This window comes from Notamacropus eugenii, chromosome 6, assembly GCF_028372415.1.
Source record: "Notamacropus eugenii isolate mMacEug1 chromosome 6, mMacEug1.pri_v2, whole genome shotgun sequence".
NCBI classification, from domain to species: domain Eukaryota; kingdom Metazoa; phylum Chordata; class Mammalia; order Diprotodontia; family Macropodidae; genus Notamacropus; species Notamacropus eugenii.
The window spans coordinates 117,089,245-117,112,152 of NC_092877.1; the positions used below are offsets into that span (position 1 = coordinate 117,089,245).

A 22,908-nucleotide genomic window follows, 5' to 3' on the forward strand; every position below is an offset into this window, starting at 1 on the left:
AAGAGTCAATTCTGTGATACTCAGTTTTCCTTGGAGTTCATTCACATTCTCTAAAAATATAAAGACAAAACCAAAAAAAACCTTATTTTCCTAGAAAGGGCCTAGTTTGTATCTCAGAACAGAAGCCTACTCTCATGATTAGTGAGTTCCCTGATGTGGACCACTATTCTATGTTCATTCACTACTGCTCTATTCCTGACTCTCCAGACTTCACCCCTTGCCCAGTCTGCCTGTCCTAGGGATGCATCCTCCATCTCCCAAACTCCCCCCCTCCATTTCCCCTGTGTTTGTTTTCTTTCCTCATTAAAGTATACACTCCTTGAGAATAAGCCCTGCCTTGCCTGCATTTATATCCCCAGTGCTTGAAAACTATTGTGTTAAAAATGCTGTTTCTCTGTTTCTGTATCTATCTCTTGTCATCTATATACACAATCTATTTACACATCAGGCTATACACCCATCTTTCTATGCAAACATGTATGCGTGTGTGTGTGTGTGTGTGTGTGTGTGTGTGTGTGTGTGTGTGTGTGAAGCTGCTGTGAGCAATATGTATGCTCTTTTTAAAAAATTCTTACTGCTTAGGGATCAATTTGAAATCTAACCTGTCCTTGGTTCTGCAGAGGTTTATAGTAGTAAGATCACACTGTACCTAGGAAATACAGGAAGGATAAAGAATAATAGGTCAAACACCTTGAGATTTCCAAAGAGAAGGTGGAGATCAGAGGTCCTAAAACAGCAGTAACAGGGGAGGAAAATAACAGCATTTAACCATGAAGTTTCAGTTGGAACTCCATTAGACTTTAAAACAGCCTACATATGGGGGAATAGCTCAGCTCTTAATCTTTAGTGTATGCTAAACAATTTGATGATTAAAAGATTAACTGACTTTTTATTTTCTGGAATATTACATTTGATTAAGTTATTTGTGTCCTCATAAACTGAATCTACTATTCAATTTGAATGAGAAGCTGTACAAGAAAGTATACTAGATCTGGATTCAAAGACCTAGATTCAGATCCCATCTCAACTATACTACCTTCACTTTTCTGGAACCCAGAATGGCAAAGTAAAGTAATGGGATGAAATGACTGTAGAGGCTACAGTCAGCCCAGAAAGTATCACCCCATGATGTTGATGATGTGAATTCCAAACAACTGAGTTTATAGTGGACTTTGGAACCACAAAGTATTCATAATTTGGGGACACTTTTTTTCTTCATCAGCCTCCTCATTATTAGTGTATTTTAATACACTCTGTCTGCTTAGGAAGACATTATCTACCATCATATGAAAAAATGCTCTAAATTACTACATATTAGAGAAAATGAAAATTAAATGAACTCAGAGGTACCACCTCACACCTATCAGATTGGTCAATATGACAGAAAAAGAAAATGACAAATATTTAAGGAGATGTGGGAAAACTGGTATAGTAAAGCACTGTTGGTGGAATTTTGAAGTGATATAACCATTCTGGAGAGTAATTTAGAACTATGCCCAAAAGGGTGTAAAACTGTACCTACCTTTTGACCCCGTAGTACCACTACTAGGTCTGCATCTCAAAGATTAAAAAAAATCTATATGTGCAAAGATATTTATAGCTGTTCTTTTTGTCATGGCAAAAACTGTAAATTGAGGGGATACACATCAATTGGGGAATGGCTGAATCAAACTGTGGTATATGATTGTGACGGAATACTACTGTGCCATAAGAAATGATAAGCAGGATACTTTCAGAAAAACCTAGAAATATCTACAGGAGCTGATGCTAAGTGAAGTGAGCAGAACCAGGAGAACATTGTAAACACAATATTGAATGGTGATCAACTATGAATGACATAGATATTCTTAGCAATACAATAATCCAAGACAATTTCCAAGGGCTTATGATAAAAAACTCCATTCACCTTCACAGAAAGAACTGATGGAGTTTGAATGCAGATCAAAATATTTTTACTTTATTTTTCTTGTTGTTTTTGATCTGTGTTTTCTTTCATAACATGGCTGCAAAGTATAACCTACATCAAATTTCTTGCCTTTTCATTGAGGAGAGAAAGAAAGACAGAATTTGGAACTCATTTTTTTTTAAAAAGTTAAAAATTACTTTTACATGTTATTTGAAAAAAGTATTTAAAAATACTTTTCAAAAAAGAACACATCATCAGTGGTGATTCTCTCCACATCTTTGATAAGAAATTAAGAAATCCTATTCAGCCAGTGGGAAAGAAAAGTCAATGTCATAAAAAAAGTTATTAACTCTAATTTGAGTGTCTCTGAATTTGGAGATATACAAAAAACTGCCATTGATTTCTTTGGGAATCATGTGAATACTCAGAAATTTTACCTGTTTTCTCATCTTTACTACTTTTGAATTTAGAGTTTACTTAAGCTGTGTCAAAAACATAATTAATAAACTCATGTCTATGAATTTCATAGAGATTTTTTTTTCTTAACTTTCATGCACATTAACTGAAGTGACCTCATTGGATCAAAGTATATGTGTTGGATGTTCCTCAGAAACTAAGTTTATAAATTTAATCTAACAGTTTTAGGCATACAAATGCTACTGATATAGGGCAGGGGACAAAGGGTGTTAAAAATGACTAGAAAGCAGATGGGAAAAGAAAAATTTTCTGCAGGCTTAAATGTGGGGCTTGAGGATCATTTTAGAAAGACTGATTCATGGTTATTTTTCCTCAGAGGAAAATATATTTAAAATAGTCACATATACCTATTCTATGATTTTTAAATAGCCAAATGTGACTCAGAGGGACATTAAATAGATTGCAAAACTTGTAATTGTCAGTGTTCGTATGGGTTATGAGCTTGAACAAAACCAAATATAACTTGTACATTCAGTTATGTCTTCAAAGTCCAAATAGAATGGAAAGCAATGCTTCACAGGATTTCTTGTTTATTTCTTGCTCTTTTTTTTTTTTTTTTTAAGAAGTCAAATTGGTGCTCTTTGTTTTTGGCATTATAGTCATTTCTGTATTGATCCTCCTGACACACTTCCCAGAACTAAAATATACCTTTTAGCAAGGAAAAAAAAAAACTAAGAAAAAAGAGCTTACCGGACATATCTGATAATGTTATTATTAAATATCTGGTATTGTTACATTCCTGTATTGTTTTTGTTGCCGTTGCTGCTGTTCTATTGTTTAGTTCTGTCTGATTCTTTGCGACTCCATGGGACATGGGGTTTTCTTGGCAAAGATATTGGACAGTTTATCATTTCCTTCTGCATATATATGCCTGTATTTCCCATTGATTTCCCCTCAAAAAAAAAAAAAACTTTATTATTTGCCCATGGATTATTATTTAAAATTAAAATTAAAAGCATGGCTTTCAAGACCTACGCTCAATCTGGTGATAACCTTGCTCTCCAACCTCAGTTCCCCTATTCCCTTTCATATTTGCATTCCAACAGAAGTGTATCACTTGCTATTCCCAGAACATACCCTGTATTTCTTAGCATCCATTCTTTCTTTACACCTGGAGTATCCTCTGCCTCCACTGCCCATTGAATTCCTACATATTATCTGTGTTCAGGGAGCAGTCTCAATTTTTTATCATTCCTAAAGGCTCAGCTGCCTTTTAGAATTCTATTTATTTAAATGAATAAAGTCATTTTTTGCCTTTTTCATCTTGTTCTACTTAATCTACATCAGTGCATAAAGATCATCTTATGTTCCTGAGAACACAATCTCAATTTATATTATTGCTTCCCAGAATTTGAAATATTATGATTTCCCTTAACCATTCCATTGATTTTGCACCACCTTTCCCAATCCCCTCAGTAACTTGGGCCCTTCCTCTAGAAATCACTTTGCATATACGCTGTACTTAACTTTCTATGCATATGCTGTTTGCCCTAATGAGTTGTAAACTCCTTGGAGATACTGTGCTGCTTTTGTCTTTGTGTTCTCAGTTTAAGAGAGTATCCAACCCAGAGCAGACACCTAAAGAACGTTTATTGAATGAAGGAATGGGCATTGCTGGCTAGGAAGGTAGGAGCAGGAAAGACTTCATGGAAGAAATGAAATGTGAGTTGAATTTTAAAAGATCTGTGGGAATTTAATGGACAGTGGAGGCAGAGGACACTCCAGGCATATGGAAGAGAATGGAAGCTGTATTTTGGTCATGGCTACTGATACACTTTTGATAGAATCAAATATGAAAGGGAATAGTATAAACTAAAGTTGGAAAGCTAGGTTATCACCAGATTGGGTACAGGTCTTGAAAATCATTCTAAGAAAGTTTTAATTTTAATTAATAACCCATAGAAAACTAATAAAGTCCCTTGAGCAGAGGAAAGGCACAACTAGACCTAAATCCTGTGGTATAATGTAAGGATAGATTTTAGGAGAGAAAATAGAGGAGCCTCTGTTGGGAGTCAATTGCATTTGTTCAGGCAAGAGGTAACGAGGTCTTACATTAGTTTGGTAGTAGTGAGGATTGACAGGGAGTAGAGAAATAACTAAGCCAAAATTCTCACAAATTATTAAATAATAGGATATGAGAAGTTAGACAAAGAGAGGAGACAAATATTTAAGTAATAATTGACTGGATTAATAATATTGCCACAGATAGAAACAGTGAAGTGAATAGGAGGTAAACTTCTAGGGAAAACTACAAGTCTAATATATCTTGAGTTTGATGTGTTGTTAGGACATTTTATAGGCAGTTGTAAAGGAGATGTGCAGTTCAGATGAACTGGTAAATAAATGGATCTGGAATTCATCTACAATAAAAGTGAATTAACTGGAGTGAATGTGATTGACAGGAAAATATATATAGAGAGAGGAAGGGTAAGGACAAGACATTGAGGGGATAGCCACTTTACGAAGCGAAGTGAAATATGAGAAGGTGGATAATATAAGAGAAAGAGCATTCATAGAAATATTTGGAAATAAGAGAGAAGTGTTTAGAAAGAGAAAGTAGCCAGTATTTATTTCTTTTGACATGAGATATAGAGGGCACTGAGTAATTAAAGGGCATTAGATTTAATTACTAAAATGTCACTTATGGTATATGACAGAAAAATTTCAGTAGAGGTATAAAGATAAGAAGCCAGATTTCAGATGATCTCTTAGAAGAAAGAAAGGGATAGAAAGGGGAATCAAAAAGTAAAAATAAACTTTTTTTTTCCCCAAGAATTATGGGTCTTCCCTCTGGAAATTACTTCCAAGGCTGCTTTTCAAGCCTTCTATAATCTGACTCCAAAGTACTAGTCTTTTCCTTTTTCACAAAACATCCCCTTACAAATAATATTTTGGTTCTGGAACAATTACCTTTTGATTTACTCTGTGCTCACATATCTCAAATGTGCTTCTTCCTCACCCACTTCTGTGCATTTCTATAAACAGTTCATAGCCATACAAAGAGGTCAGCTCTGTATGTAGCAAATTCTAAAACAGGGACTTCATACTTCTTTCCCCTAGGAAGCAGAATCAGTGGGAATGCATAGGGCTTATGCAAACATCTATGTAGACAATATTTCTCATCCTGTTGAGATCCTTGTTCCAAGGTTCATCTTGGATGCCAGTCTTTCTAAATCCCTGGTATCATCATCCTAGATATCACCTCTGTCTTCTCCTTAGCACTTAACACACTATAACTATATATCTATGTGTATACATGTAAGTACACTAATATATATATATGTATCTATACTATATATACACTATGCACATCTATCTGTATATAGTATGTGTATAAAAAACTTCCATTTGAGATTCCAAGTAATTTGAGGGCAGTAACTGCTCCTTTGTGTCCTTATATTTCCCGCTCCTAGAATTATGTCGTTTGCATAATAAGCATCTAATAATTAAGCAGTGAATTGAATTTGTGGTATAGTCAAAAGAGTAATAAATTTGGTGTCAGACAGTCTGGGTCACATCCTAGTTGTGCTACTGACTATTTGTAAAACTTGGCAAATCTCTTAAACTCAGGATTTTGAAGTCATTCAGACAGCCTTTCTACTGTCTAAGTGAATGCCATTGCATTGATCTGGGCCACAGAAATGGGAGCTAATGTGAGTCCCTGGCTACCACCTAGTCCCTTAGCTATTACTCTTGTTTTTGAATTTTCTAACTTTTAATCCTGACCTACTCCAGTTTTCCATACTCCCAAATGCTTAGACTTACATACTTCAATATCATAGTAAGATTATTGGTTTTATACTTCATTAGTAACCAGTTTTTCACTGTGCCCATTTTCTGCAAAGGAAGCAGCTTGTTAGATGTAGACTTCAGAAAATATGAAGTAATTGGATAAATATTTGATATTATCATTCTTATTGGCCTGGTATTTCTTAACGTTAGAGGTGTCAAGGGCTAATGGGTAGTGGAGTATTGGACTGGCAGTCAGAAAGTTATAAATTCAAAAATTACTTCAGACTCTTACCCAGTTATATAACTCTGACCAAACTGTTTAATAACCCTGTTTTCCGTGGGTATGATAGGTAAAATAATAGCACCTATCTTGGAGGGAATTGGGAGGTTTGAATAAAATAATGTATATTAAATTCTTTGCAGATCCTGAAGTGCTGTATAAATACCAGTTGTTATTGTTTGTTGTTATTGTTATATAACTGACTCTAAGAATGTTCCCAGACCTCTTTCATTGGGGTTGTTGTGTTCTCTGTTCTTTGTACATGCTTTGTAGGCAATAGTTTATCAATTGAATGCAGAGAATTAAAAAACCCTTGAATCACCAAATTCCCTGTTTGATTAGTGTAGTACTCCGTTTCAAGATGGATAATTTCTCTATAAAGCACCTATTTTGTAAATCTTTACTTTTTTTCTCATTTACAAAAACAAAAGATAACTTCAAACAAACATCTCAGGTATAGTCACATTTGTAATCAAGTAAGCAGTCAAATGTTATAGGAATCAGTGATGTGCAACAATGTAACCTCCAATTTAAGAGCTCTGGATAGCAAACTGCCCTGTAAGAGCTCACTTTTAAATGATGACAATTATTCTTGGCATCTGCATTCCAAGGATGCTAATGGCAATCTGTTAATGTCTTTATTGTGCTTTTCAGCTCATTGAAGAAATGTGCTATATAAATTCAAGGTGCCAAAGTTAAAAGGGCAAGTTCACTTGCACAAGGCTAGACTACAAGAAATAGGCTGAGATGCCACTGCTAATATGCGGAAGAGAGTTATCCAATTACAAAGTAAATTTCATCAATGCAGATTGCCAGTCTAAATAACGTAGGCTAAGAAATAAGTCATATTTCATTAATAAGGAAGATATTTATCAACCAAAATTATCTTGGTAATTGCTCCCATTTTTTTTTTCTGCAGAAAGAACCTTACTGATCTGGGTCCACTGAACCTAAATCCTACATCCACCCACTCTACACCTTACCTCTATATTAAACATTTAAGTAATGCTTCCTTTACTATTTTCTACTGATGATCATACTGGCAACTTGCCCCAAACCCGAGAACATTACTTTGGATAGTTACTGGCATAAGTTATTTAATCAAAAATATCATCAATTGAGGAATCCAATTTGATTCTTCCATGGTTAATGAAAGGAAATTGCATGTTGGCTGAATTCACCAACTCTGAGGCTTGGCAATTGTTTAGGACTTCCTCACCTTGTGTTCCCAGGAGATAACTGGACATGGATTGGAATAAGTGAAGGCTGTGTTGAAGCCCACAAAGAACTATAAAAGAAGAGACAACTAAAACGTAAAAAATTGAACAGGAATAGTAGACTTGAATTAATATGCTTTTCTACTATTATAGAAAACAAAATAATAGAGATATAGTAGAAAGTTCACCCTCCTTGGAATTAGAAGGTCTGGGCTGTGACTCTAACAAACTATATGATCAAGTAGTGTTTCTCAATTTCAGTTTCTTCAACTATAAATTTTGAACCAAATTTCTCAGTTCCTTTATTTTACTATTTCAATGGATTTATGGTCTCTAATGTAAAATTTCCTTCCAATAATGCAGCTTTCATCCTACATCTGGCATATAATAGGCACTTAATAAATGCTGGTTGACTGACTATGTCTTCAATAGACGTACAATATGCTTAGAGTCATCTTCTAGATTTCTTTAAATAATGTGGATACCAATAAAGTACTCCGACCATCCAGCTGTTCTTGCACTCTTGCTTTTGAGTACTAGATAGTCTTAGGTCTTGTCTCTGCCACTTACTAGAAAACCTACTTGATGACTTTTCAGTGCATCAGAACTAACGGACCCACTTGACCTCTCCCAGTCTTTCAACAACTCTTGTCTACAAAATAGGTAAATACCAGCAACTCAGCCATATTGCTGTTACTTCCCAGCAGCAGGCTAATATAGACGTGACCAAGTACCACTGAAAGTTGCTTTTGTGAACTGTCAGCTTGGCATATGTTTATTGTGGATCCCATTGTTAAAGTACCCCTTTGGGAGTCATATTTTTCTCTTCCAAAATCACTGATACACTGAAGGTGGACTTCAGTAAACTTTGATTTCTTGCACCAGAAGGAGAAAGATAAGCAAATGTAAGTCATTTATCATGGGATGCCATGGGAACTCTTCATGGAAACAATTAGTGAACTCAGTCATAATAGTTAAGTCACAGGCTCATTAATGTTTTTGTGAACATCCAATTATGTAAATGACTTAACAAATATTAAAGCCCCAGGGTTTACTTAATGAAGTGGGTTTGATTTTTCTAATATCAGTTCTACTTTGTGAGAGTCTCTGTTGTGCCTAGTTCTCTGCAAAGTGTCTGAAGTTGCGCTTGGTACAGGAGTTATTCCTCAAGAGGAAATGAGGAGCAAGGATTCTCGCTATCATATGAGCAGCCAGTAAAATGTCCTGAAGACAAGCAGAGGGATTTCTCTCATTGAAATGGCAGCCCTATTGAGTGTATGTGTAAAGAACATTCTCTTTCTTAGTATATCTAATATGAAGAGAGCACTTGCATGGAGTTTAAGGGCACTCAGAAGGTAGATCCTTTTTTTTTTCCTGCTAGCATTGTGAAAGTCAAATGACAATTATTTTTTTCAAAGGAATAACAAGTTTGAGATTTAAAATTCACAGAAGCCACAAAACTAAAAATTTTGGCAACCCCTAAGAAAAACAAAGAAATTTAGAAATAAATGGAAAATAATTCCATATTCTGGTTCAAAAGCTCAAAGAATATGTTTTTGAAAGGCATTTAGTTATCACCCCATCAGCTTTCTTAGAGATGGGAAAATTAAGCCCCAGAATGTTTCAATGACTTGCCCAAGGAGGGCACTCAAGTAATTAGGATTCAGATGTTCTAACTCCCACACCAGAGTTCTGGCTGCTCTTCTGAATCAATGTCATTTAATTTCTGAGGCTACATTCACTTAAGATTCAAATATCTTGTCTCAGCTCTCTCTAGTAGCAAATAAAGAAAATGAGACAGAACAAAGAAGTGGGAATGATGAATTACCAAGTTCCAACATCAACAAATATTATTGATTAAAATGAAAAGGAAAGCTACAATTAACAGCTAGGTTTGTTCTGAAAAGCTTTCAATTTAACAACACAAAGAGGAAAGTTCATTTCAATGCCTTCTGCACTTAACACTTAATTATTTTTATCTCTGACACAAATGATAAAGCACCCTACTGTTGATACATGTATACCAAACATTTTGACATTATTATGTATAGATAATCACCAACCACAAAATCACAACAACCAGGATTTTACAAACGTTATCTTCTCATAATAACCCTGGGAGGCAGGTGCTATTATTTATCATCTCTTCATAGATTAGTAATATGTGCCAGACAGAGATTAAGTGACTTGCCCAGGATCATACAACTAGTACTTATCTGAGTGGGATTTGAACTACTCAACTTGGAGACTTCAGTCTCCAAGTACAAAACTCTATCCACCATGTGCTTTAGCATTTTGCAAGGTGATATACGTATGTGTGTGTGTGTACATGTACACACACTTGTGCACACAGTGACATACACATACATATATTTATACATTCACAACATACACATTCATATACAGACATGTATGTATGCATGTGTGTATATGTGTGTATATACTCACATATTTGTGTGTGCATATTATAATGCCTATATGTACATGCATATATGAACACGTGTGTGTAAAATCTGTAAATTCCTTATGTATTACTTATGCGTACATTTTTATATGTGCATACAGTACTGGACCTGTGATTTACTCTGTCTAGAGAATTCCTGGATAAGAAAACACTTCTACCAATGCAGATTTAGAGTCTTAGAAAGCTGCCTAGTTGCCTAGGGTTAAACGTCTTGTCCAGAGTCACAGTCAGTATTTTGGCTCTAAGTTTAGTCCTTACCCACTATGCTACACTGATTATCTGGAATTTAATGATTAGGTCAAATGTACTACAAAATGTGATTTGTTGCAAACCTTCATTTCTCCCGTTCCTACTGTAGTAGGGTTCATCGAAGGGTAGAAACTGGAACTCTACTTATAATGAAGCCTGTTATCTAACACCTGACAGAGAGGTGAGGTGAGGCACTTAAGGTGGCCCACCAGAATTTGTTTTGCTTCATTACACTTATTTATTGCTACTGTTTCTGCATTGTTTTGTTTTTGTTTTTAGCCTTTCCATTTTTAACCAAGGGAAGGGCGTTGTATTGAGAAGCAGATTTTAGAAAAAGTAATGCCACCACCAAAAAAAAAAAGGACCAATGAAATATTTCGTTTAAATACACAAAACAGAGCAAAAGGTACTTCATAAGAAAATACAGAAAAGCATAAGTTTGTAAATAATGTGTAAAATTATATACATTTGAGTATATATACATATGCATACACATACATATATGAGTATGTGTGCATATATTTACATACATACATATAGTGGTATGAAATGCAGATTCTTATTTTCATGTACAATCCTCTTTTTGTATTCGGTTGTGTGTATGGAAAATCTTATTTTTGTGTTAAAGTTCAAAATAAAAATAATTTGAGTATTTTTTTCTTTAAAGGCAAGAATTTATGTATGTATGCATATATATGTGCATGTATACACACACATAAAATTTTTCTATAGCATACTTGATAAAGCATTGAATTTAGAGTTAGGAAAACTGGGAATCAAATTCTGCCTCAGACACTAACTTTATGACCCTGAGCAAGTCTTTAATCACTCTAGGCCTCAGTTTCCTTATTTTTAAAAGGAGAGAGTGGGACTCTGTGGCCTCTTATTCCATTTTAAAATTTATTGTATCTTCCACAGAATGTTTAACAGAATTCTGCAAAGACTAAATATAATAACTACTCATTGAATGGAAATGAATTAATAATAGCTTTCTTTAAATTTGTCTTCATTAAGAGGTATCTGAAATGTAAACAAAGGGTTTTTTTTGTATTATTTACGATAATAATGGTTTTATTTTGTATTATAACATAACGTAATATTTTTACCATTCTGTTAACCTGGATTATCCTTTTTCTTTCAGATGGGAGAAAATGGCAAACTATGTTAGCCATTACTGCTTTTACTGCTTCTTCAGACACATTATCATTATCTATATGTATAGATATTGTGAGTTCTTAGTTAGATAAGGGGGTGAAAAAAAGAAAAAAAACCTGACATTTCTGTTTTCTCCTTATTTTTGACCTGATATTGAATCCCTTTCACTCTCATTCATTTAATTTGATCATGCCACTTATCTCAAATCCAAAGAAAAACCTTTAGTCTCTTTTCAAAGCTATACTGAGAATCAATTGTACTATGGTGTGAGTACCTCTAAACATCATCATTTTAAAACATGATAGTAAAATTCCAGTAGCTGTTGTGATAATAAATTCTAGAATCAGCTTTTCCATTTTGAAAATTAGAGTGACTATCCAAATCTGTCTCTTATATGGAAGTAATTCATTAATAATTGTTTATGTTGTTGCTTAATCACTTTTCAGTCATGTCTGACTCTTCATAACCCCATTTCTAGTTTTCTTGGCAAAGATACTGAAGTAGTTTTCCATTTTTTTCTCCAGCTCATTTTACAGATGAAGAAACTTAGGCAAACATGGATACGTGACTTGTCTAGGATCATGCAACTAATAAGTGCCTGAGGCAGGAAGCAGAATCTGCATAACTCTAGCTCAGCATTTTATCCACTGTGCCAACAATTTTTATACTATATTTGTAAGTTGAAAAATCAAATTCAAAATATTGTCTGCATTTAGTTATAGACTAATCTCTATGTGTTAGTGAAAAGACTAAATGAAAATTGAAAGAAAGATCTGTATTAGAAACATTCCACAATTAGGAGCATTAGTTTATCAAAGATGTCAAGCAAGATGAACATTCTCACTGGATAAGAAGAGAGTTGAACAAATCCCATTAGCATTAATAAGAATTACCTGCTTAAATCTCGAAGATATTCACAAGAGAAAATGCTCTTGAAATTGTATAATTTGATTTTTTTTTTAGACTTGTTAAATTTAGCATAGTGGAAAGAACACTGGTCTTGGAATCAAGAGGCCATGATTTGTAATCACAGCTCTGGAATGTATTTTATTCTAGGCAAGCCATTTTACCTCTCCAAGATTCATTTTCTCCTTTTTAAAAGGGAGGGGAAAAATAATGCTGGTACTGTTTAATACAAACGATGATTGTCTTGAAAAATTTAAGGTGCTACACTTATTTGTTAATTGTATTTCAACCATCACTGCCACCACCACCACTACCACTCCCTCAATCTCTTAAATTTTTAGCTGGGGAAAAGAAATTGAAAGAAAAGAGAGTTTAGCAATAGTGAAGTAAACCCCATCCAAAAAGGGTCAATGAAGCATTTTGTTTAATTGCACAGAACAGAAGGAAGTTTAGAAGGAAGCACAGACAAATAGGACATGTTTGAAATTATTTTAATCATACTAATAATAATTGGTATGAAGTAGAGATTCATGTTTTCAAGTAGAAATTTTCTTTCTGTCCACTGTTGTGCACATGGAAAAATTATTAAAAACCACTTCAAAGACCAAACAAAATCATTAACTAGTCATCATACAAACTTACTATATATACATATTTGCATACATATATGTATGCTTAGGCATACATATGCATATTTATGAATGAGTATACATGTATAGTTATAGATACATGGATATGCCTACATATGAAAATAATATTATGCATTAGTTTCAAAACTATTCTGCAAACCACAGTAATATATTGGATTATTTTCTAGAGACATGTCTAATTAAAGCAAAATTGTCTAACAGCTTTTATTTAAGAATACTTAGCAGTTGGATGCAAGGCTGCTGAAAGCAAAAGAAAAAAGACTTTTCTAAATACTATGGAAATCAAACTTAACATTTTCTTTTTTTCTTTGCCAAAGCAAAAAATAACAAGTTACAAGGACATTTGGGGGGGGGGGGGGAGACATAGCTTTAGTATAATGTATGGAGTATTACTTATCATTAGTGTATATTCTTTCCCAGTCAATGGGACAGTTTGCCATAATATAGTGGTACAAGAGGGAGAAGGAACGAGTAAAAGCAAGCAATAAAGAAAAATGTGAGTTTTATAAGATCTTTCTTATATGCCACACAGTGAAAAATGTGAATTTTATAAGATCTTTCTTATATACCACACAGCAAATCCACTTAATCACTGAAAATCTAGTCATAGAGAATTCAGAACAATGTGAGGTAGAGTCATGCTTCTCACAGACTCAGAGGAAATTTATTTTCTAAGACCTTTCACGTCAGTGGATAAAACCTTAGTTTTTAATAACTTAGCAAATATAGTTAAATGCTAGCTATAGACTTTACCATAGGCATAATACCTGTTTCAAATACTTTCAGTTATTGTCACATAACTGAACATGATAACTCTGAAGCAAAAAAATTTAAGGAATATTTGTTAACATATTATCAGACTTCTAATCTGCATATGACACTGTCTTAATTTACCTATGCTTTTCAGAGGCTACTAAATCAAAGATAAATTGTGGTCTATGTCAATGAAAGTATTACCAAAATGGGGGGGAAAGGAAGGATGGCTAGGAGGGAAAGATCCATGAACATCCAAAGAGCATCTATTGGCATCTAGTTGGTTGTTTTTTAACTTTATTTTCTTCAAATGATTTTTCTTTGTTCCAACATAGACATACAAAATTTATTTAGACTGAGAAAATGTTTGAAGATGTTTGATTTAGTCTAGGATTGCAATCTATCATTCCTATGCTTCAGAAATTAAAATGACTACTGGAAATGATGAAATGTTGTCACTAATTGCTTATTGAAGTCTGAACGGATTATTTTCTTTTCCTTTCAAGATAAAAGATACACTCAGTGTGGCTCATCTAAAGAAGATGCAGAATTGAACCTTAGGAGCTTCAAGTAGAAATTCAAGCCCCATCACTAATTTGTTGTGAAAGGTTAATATCTGGATGTCTCTATGCCAAAGACTGAAATGAGAAAGCCAACAACTGAAGAAGTGTAGTCATGGGGGTTCTCAAACTTTCAGTGCCATCACGTTAGTTCAGCAAACTATGTGAATGGTCTGCTTTTTTTTCTTTCTCTTTTCTTCTAGATGAAAGAGTGGCACAGAAGGAGGTTGGAACTGACAGGGATTATTTTAGGAGAAGGCCATGAAGAAAGTTCAGCATGGGAATGAGTCCTTAAGCTAAACTACCCATTGCCCCAGTTGTGAGAAATTGTAAAGGCTTTTGATAGAGTTTGCTTTAAGTCCCAAAGCCAGTCTGTTGGGAGGAGGGAGGGTCATGGTGGTAATGGTGATGGTGGTTCAGAACTAAGATAAATGTTTAAGATGAGTTAAGAATGAGAAGTATAATGAAATCCAGTCAATAAAATCAGAATTAGATTATATTGTGATTGATAATGTACCTTAGAATACATTTTCTTTAAAACTTGCTATAGTTTAGATCTTATTTAGAGACAAGTTGATATAAATGATAGTTTAATAACATAAGTCATGGTGGTTAATTTGGCCTCTTTCAAACAACCATACACAGAGATCCAGATTTTTTTTGGGGGGGGGGAATTGGGAGTGGGGGAGTAGAGGAAGATGGGGAGGGGAAAAGTATGACTACTTCCTTTCTGACATAGATCAAAACTTTCTATCATAATACAGTGGAATTGAAATGCTTCCCTCATCCCTTAATTCAATACCTGGTAGAAATCAGCTTTTTGGTTATGAACCTTCATATACTTATCCAGATTAACAAAATAAGTCATTCCTTTGAAGATAAATCATTTCTATATTCCTTGTTAAATTCTCACTAGATTGGCAGAAATTACAAGATCCTTTTGTTTCAGTGGCATAGCCTTTAAAATCATGATAGCACCCTATAATGAGGCATTAGAATAGAATTTAAATATTTTAGACACCAGAGTTTAAAATTCTTAGACTGATACCTCTACAATAGGCAAAATTACACAATGGAAAGAGAACTTAAAGTAGTATACATAGCGGATGTGCTTTAGTAACAGCTCTGACTACCTGTGTAACCTTGGGCAAGTCCCTACTTTTCTCTGGTCATCAGTTTCTTTATCTATAAAATAAGTGGGATAAATGTTACTTATCACCTATATATCTATGATTCCATATAGGAACAAAGTTGCTTTGAATAATATAAAGTCGAATTTGTTTGCTGAGTAATTATCAAGATTGATGACATTGTGCTCTTAGGAGCAAACTTAAACCTGAAATTCTGATGCATGCCTAGAAACCCTATCTTTCAATGTAGGTCTGCTACCATTCCCAAGTGTATTTACTTGTTGGGGGGGGGGGTCTCTCAGTAACCAATAAGTGCTTGTTGACTGACTGAGGGATAGGGCATAACTGCTTCCAATTCTTTATGAAACAAAGTTCAATATGTAAGAGGTTAGTTAATCTCTTGAAGTCTTGGTATATTTGAGAATAAAATAAAGTAATGGACCAACTCTCTAAAGTCCCTTGTAGGTTTTTGAAAACTTACATTATTCTTAGAAGGATTCAAATACTACCTGACACATGTTGGGTTTTTACTTCTGGGCACCTAGGCAGCTCTCAAAGACAATGATATACAGAAAGAATGCAATTAATAAAGGAAGTTCTGTACTGGTCCCTCTACAGACATGAACTTATAGGTCCAGTGAGAAGAAATAACAGTATATCAATTCTTATTTAGATATCTAGGAATTATATGACAAGAGGACTCAATCTATTTAATACATATGGATGTAAACAGATGCAGACACAGGGACATACACATATATGATATATATGTATGCACATGTATGTGTTTTATATGTACAGTCATATACCCCAACACACATATACATCAAATAATACACATACATATGCCTTTATGTATACACATGTATATACAAATATGCATGCACACATGTGTTATTGCATATGTGTATATATGCACATACACACTCCCTTCAGGGAGTTAGCACACAGTATTGCTAGAAGGATCTCTTCTAGGGATTGCTAACAAGGCATCTCCAACATTCTAATGAATATCTTATGTATTCTCTGCTTACATAACCATTCCTCAATGGTTAGCATACTTGCTTGACAGAATTGGTCATTTTGGATAGTTTTGTATTATAGAGACACAGGCTTTATGCATATCTACATGCACAAAAGAATTTATTGGGGGGAAAGTTGAATTCAGGTCCCTGAACATCTTTTAATCATAAATGTAGTGTTGGAAAAGTCCAGAAAAGTTGTATAATCAAACCCTCTCATTTAACAAAAAAGAAAAAACTGAGTTCTGTGGCATAGTGGATAGAGCCTAGAGTCAGGAAGACCTGAGTTCAAATATGTTCTCAGACATTTACTACTTGTGTGACCCTGGACAAGTCACTTAACCCTGCTTGCTTCAGGTCTTCATCTGTAAAATTAGCTGGAGAAGGAAATGGCAATTGACTCCAGTATCTTTGCCAAGAAAACCTCAAATGTGGTCAGGAAGAGTTGGACATGCCTTAAAATTATTGAATGTGACAGCAAGGACCCTAGTATATGCAGGAAAGCCTACTATACAGGTTCTTAGATCTGCTTTTGTAAAAGGAAAGGAACATTTGAAGGATCAACAATTTACTTTAATCAAACACATATATCATTCACTCAGTTCAGGGGGGAAAGGTCAGCACTCTCAGCTTCAGAGAAAATACAAACAGAAAGACCAGCAGATAGGGCTTCCAACTATCTTACCATAGACAATACATACATCATTACCAGAGTGAGAAGCACCAACATCTGGATTTGAAAGGGGCGGGGGGGGGGGGGGGGGGGGGGGGGGGGTGCTTCTTAGCAGCTAACCAGAGTGTCATCTGGCCTAATCACAGGAACACTCTCCCAAAGACTGAGTCTCAAAGTAAAAAAGTAAAAGTCCTACCTCAGAGTATGTATGTATATATATATATATATATACATATATATATATACACACACACACACACACACACACACATATATATACACATATGTCTGGTATACACACTTCTGAAAGCTGGAGGGCACGACCCTTGTGACCCAGTGCCTCATTAGAAATTGATGGGAGGTATCTGAGGCCTTTTAATGGGCAGGAAAGATTTTTAACTCTCTCCCTCCCCACCATTAACCTTTCCTTAACATCACACTGAACAACAACCAAACGTACATATATTTATAGGTGTGTCTATATAAGCTGACTGAAATTGCTTCAAAACAGATTTAGATATAAAAAAGATAAAGACATAGGTGTATAGATACAGATATAGTGAGGATATAAATGTTAGAGAAGTATAAAACAGCTTAAAACTACAGCAATGCTTTTGGAATACCCTGTATTTATTTGGACTAGATCTGTGATTTCTGCATAGAGTGGCTGGTAAATGACTTCCTCTGTTAACTGTTTCTTCCCTGTACATTGTTTTAGAAAGTTAATTGAATCACAGAGTGACTTGCCAAGAGCTACATGGTCAAAATATGTCAGAATTTGAACTTGAACTCAGGTCTTCCAGTCTCTAGGGAGAATACAGTCCACTTGGGTGAAGAATGGAATTAATTCGAGAGAGAGAGAGAGAGAGAAGAAAAAGAATTTTACTGATTTTCCATAGATCACCTCCTCCTATATTGTTTTTGCATCCAAGTCATAGTAATAACTGGGAAAAATTAAATTTTCATACATTTTTTCAGACTTGTCTTATCTCTGATTTTTTCTTATTTTTTAAACAAACTGCTGCATTTCTGGTAAGTTTTTTTAAAGACATTTGGATGATCAAATATGCATTTCCACTTATTCTCAGAAGTTGTAACTGTGTTTGGGGGTTGTCTTTTTTTTTAACCTGTTCTCACTAAAGATGATCAGGTGAAAGTGAGGTAAGGGAGGGAGATCTAATACTCTTGATCTAATGTAAGAGAACAGAATCCCTCCAAATAGAGAAAATGCTACAGTAACTTTAAAGTATACTCTTGACACTTTGAAGTTTGTCAGTTACACCAGCAAGTCTGGATGTGAGAACTGCCAAAGGCAACATTAGCATGTCAAAGAACAAGCTTCATTTTCACTGTGAGAACTCTATTTGAAGTCTTGTGCTCAATGGCGTGGGACTCCGTAGGCAGCTGAATTTCGTGCTGTTATTCCAGATGTGCTTTGTCTCTGTAGAAATGCAATTTCACAGTCATTAAGCATTTTAAGTTCATCAAGTGCTAATTATAGCAGAAAGCATGACAGGAGTGCCTTCAAAATCTGAGTAGAAGTAAAAGTCTATTGATCATCCAGTTGATTTATATTATCTCAATACTGGGTTTATCGTTGATCTATGCAATTGTTACGTATGGAATGTTTATTGTGATTATATGAAAGTCATTGATTACTCTTGGCATACCTTATTATTGGATGTTACTCAGGAATAAATATTTTATTTATTGTAACAATCTTCTATATTATGCTATCTTATTGCAGCAAATATAATGATTCACTTAGCTATTTTCTAGGAAATGCTCAGCAATATTTCCTGTTTGCCTCGGAAAATGAGTTAAACCATGGACAACTCTGTGTATGAGGAGAGAGCAGTATTCTAGGCAATAGTCTCTCACTTTCTTATGCCATCTAAAGTCTTATGCCACTCAAGTCTTTCTCTAATGTTACATTATGTCATGGTATTATAATAGAGAAGAATACAACATCAGGTAGATTCTAACCAATTAGAAAAGCTTAGATCATTAGCTTAGTGAAAGACTACAGATATTCTATATGAAGACTAGCCCAGCCAAATTATAGAGCACTTATCACCAGACTAATGAGTATTTCAGTTTTGGCAATTCTCTGGAGGTAATCCCTGGATTTTCTCAATCAGTATTTCATCTATGTTGAGAAGTTCTAGGCGCATTTCTTCTATTATTTTCTGTATTGTAGTGTTGAAGTTTTTGCTGTGGTTGTTCAAATTAGTATGTTAGTTGTTTCTCTGTGTCTTGTCTTCAAGATTTGTTAATTCCTCTTATATCAAATCCATTTTTCAAAACTTGCTACCTTTTGTTTTTCTTCTGCTAGATATTTTTCCATTTCAGTATTTTTCTTTACTTCAAATCTGTTCATTTCCAAATTCTTTGAAAAAAAATATTCATTGCGGATTTTTCTAATCTGACCATTAAGCTTTAAGATTCGTTTTTGATAATTCCTGAACTGTAACTATTCCCAACTTCTTATTTTATGAATTTATTGAGCATTTAATAAACACTATGTGCAAAGATCCATGAAAATGCTAGAGATGCAAACAGAAAGGTAAGGTAGCCCCTACTCTCAGAGGTCTCACTCTAATGTGGGGAACAACATATATAGAAAGTTTCAATTGTAAAATAGCAAAATCCCATGTCCCTTAAGGTCCACTGGCAAAGCAGATGATAATGTCTCCTCTTTAGTTCATTTCTACTTTTGAAATCATAGCAATTTCTAATATGGAACTTTTTGGCAATGCAAAAGAACTTTGCCTTTTGGGTCTGTGATAGATAAGCTTCTAGCACCTGTAGAAGAAGTTGCCAGGCTTTAACTTCATAAGGATGGGTGCCTATAAGGATGTTATAACTGGGCCAGAATCACTGTTATTCCAAAGGTTATTTGTTTTAGGATCCTTGATTTTTGTCAACAGGACCAGAGGGGAGAGAGTGGTCAAGGTGGGCATGGTGGTTTAACTTGCTTGTCTCTCCCTCAAGGTGCCTTACTGCTTCAGCTTACCTGGCTTGCCTGCCCTGTGGATGGTAGTTGGTTAGCTGTTGATGGGAATAACTGTCTTCTTCTCCATGGGAGCAGTATCCTTTGATAATGGCTATGAGTCCTGGAATGAAAGCAGGACCAATGTTTTGTCAGGTGCTGCAATTCCCAGGGCTCCCATGCCTATATGGCTGTTGGTAGCAGCTGGTCAGCAGTTCTATTTGTGTGATCAAATGATTTATGGATTTAATTTATCTTTTGAAACATTTTACAGTTTTTTCTGTTGTTTTCTGTTCCCCTGAGAATCCACAGGTGTCTATTTCATTAGGCATTGGCTCAATTTCCTTTGCCATAATATTTTTCAGACACATTTTAATTCTCCTTGAGGAATCGTTACTTAAACTTCTCTCTTCAGGATTCTTTCTTGATTTATAAGCTTAGATCCTGAGCTTTTAGTGAGGTCCCCGCCACTTAAAAGTCTTTAGCATTTAAATATTTTTTTTAATTACCTATTTAACCACTCCCTGGCTAACCTAATAACAACCCTCCGGCTCTTCCTCCTTTGCTGATGGGTACTATGCACACTCCCTTAGGCTTCTCACAGTTAGAGAAGGTCTTCTGGGCATTCTTTATGCAAACTTTAATTTACCTAAACTAGGGCCAGAACTTCTTCAAGAGACAGCATGTTTTAAGTACATCCTACTTCCTTGGCTATTTCTGTCACATAGTTAGGCACAGTCAGTATCTACCAATCCTTGAAGGATGAAGGGAGGGCAAAGGGTATTCCAGGAGAGTCTGTATAGCAGCTAATATTTCCAAACTAGGACACAACACAAGGATTTAAAGAAGGTTAAATTCCTAATGGGGCATGTGGAAGCCAGTGGGGAGAAAGCTGACCAGTAAAAACTCAAAAACTTAAGGTGAATTTGAAGGAATTTTACCTTCCATGGGTTCCCAACTCACTTCTTGTTCCAGTTAGCTCTTTTTATTCTACATCTGATATGTTTCTCTTTTGGGGAGAGAGACAGGGAGTGTAGGGTCTGGTTAAAGAGTTGAAGTAGTTTGGATAAAATGTATAATCTTTCTGATTAGGGTCAAATGCAAAATCCTCCATTTGGCATTCAAAGCCCTTCAAAACCTCCCTCCCTTCTACCTTTCCAGTTTCTTACATTGAGGTAGAATGTACCTGCCATGTGTTGATGGTACAATGCCAGACTAGCTTAGTCTTCTCACAATTGGAGGAGGTCTTCTGTTTGTACCCAGCCATCTTTTTTGACCTGTACTAACAACTCTCAAAGGCCATGTGTTAAGTTCCAAAGGTGTTGTGATAGATGTCAGAAGAAGAACAAAAATGACAAACCCTTGATTTATTCAAGTAACTCACCCCTAAACAAACCCCTAATTTTTATATACTTCAACCTAAGATCAAGTTAAATTGGAACAAAGGGGTCTGAAGAATTTGAAGTTACCTGAGGTATTTAATCTAAGAAATTCAGTAAGTATTCTACAGAAAAGATTCTAAATTAGAGTAATTTTTCAAATGTTTAAAAAAAGGCTCAGGAATTCATTGATATTTCACTCCTTTTGTTTAATTTTTCCAAATATTACAGAGAAAGGCTACTGCCCAGAAGTCACAGCCTTGAGAACTGCCAACTACTGTCATTCAAGCAGCTTTTACTCTTGCTAATTCAGAATCGTTTTTGTGGTTGTCGAATTGCTGCAGTTGTGTTGGCCAACTGTGCCTACCTGTCCAACGAATTGTGTTGCTCCAATAGTATAGAAGTAGGTGCTGTGCTTACTAACAAAAAAGAGAAAGGAAAAAAAAGTTAGGAAAACAGAGGTTGTTCTGCCAAACACATGGATTGTGTAGCTGTTATACTGACTGCTCCGACTGATGCCACTCATTGTACTACCTAAATTTCATTAATGTTACCCTGGGCACATCTATGCAGTGTTTGTCTTTGCCTTGCCTTGTCAGCTCTTTGTTTAACCAGTGAGCCAATTTCTTGCCTTATTTGAATGATCTCAAAGGCAGCACACAACAAAGAGAAGCATGCTAGAGAAGCAGGGCTATATAAGAAAATTAGCTTTAAGTTTTTAATGGTAATATAGTATAGTTATGCAAAATATTCTTTCCACCATGATCCTTGCTCCTTTATGAGTCAACACCCCCCCAGAACCATGTCACTTTTTAATCTAGTAAACATGTAAAATAGCTTGCCCTTTGTCATAAGAAGCAATTTTATGTGCTTAAGGAATTATAAAGTATCATTTTGTGGATATTTCTGGGTCATTTATTTATGCTTTTGCTCTGAGGGAAAGAACAATTTGAATTTTTAAATGTTCAACTTAATATGATCAATCAATAAACTTTGTTTATAGTCATCCATTTCAAGTAGAGGGGAAAACTAAAAGCAATAAATGTTTATTGTAGTTTCCATGTCTTTTGATTTTTCCATTGCTTTGTTTATGTGACAGCATGAAATTCAGCTACTCATCTGGTAAATATTTTTAAATGGCATCCTTTCTGATTAATATAAATGTGCTTTTCTTCCCTCATTCTTCACCCCCACCCCTCTTTAGTGCAACAGATGCCATTAGGATAGGAACACTAATATAGTAATATCAATAGCTTTTCCCTGTGTGTTTTGAATATAATTTTATTTTTCATACCAACATTTGGGTTGAAGATAGAACTTTCTGCCTGATTTACTTCCCTGAAAATGGGTTGAACGGAAGAAT

At 35.0% G+C, this 22,908-nt stretch overlaps 1 long non-coding RNA gene across 2 annotated transcripts in view; it reads right to left on the reverse strand.

Moving 5' to 3' along the window:
• The window catches only part of LOC140511717 (uncharacterized), a 203,965-nt gene that overhangs the window by 22,923 nt on the left and 158,134 nt on the right, over positions 1-22,908 (reverse strand). For both annotated transcript variants that reach the window (XR_011969651.1, XR_011969650.1), the window contains exon 3: positions 7,615-7,683. This is a non-coding gene — a long non-coding RNA (uncharacterized lncRNA). The remainder of the gene's footprint in view (positions 1-7,614; positions 7,684-22,908) is intronic.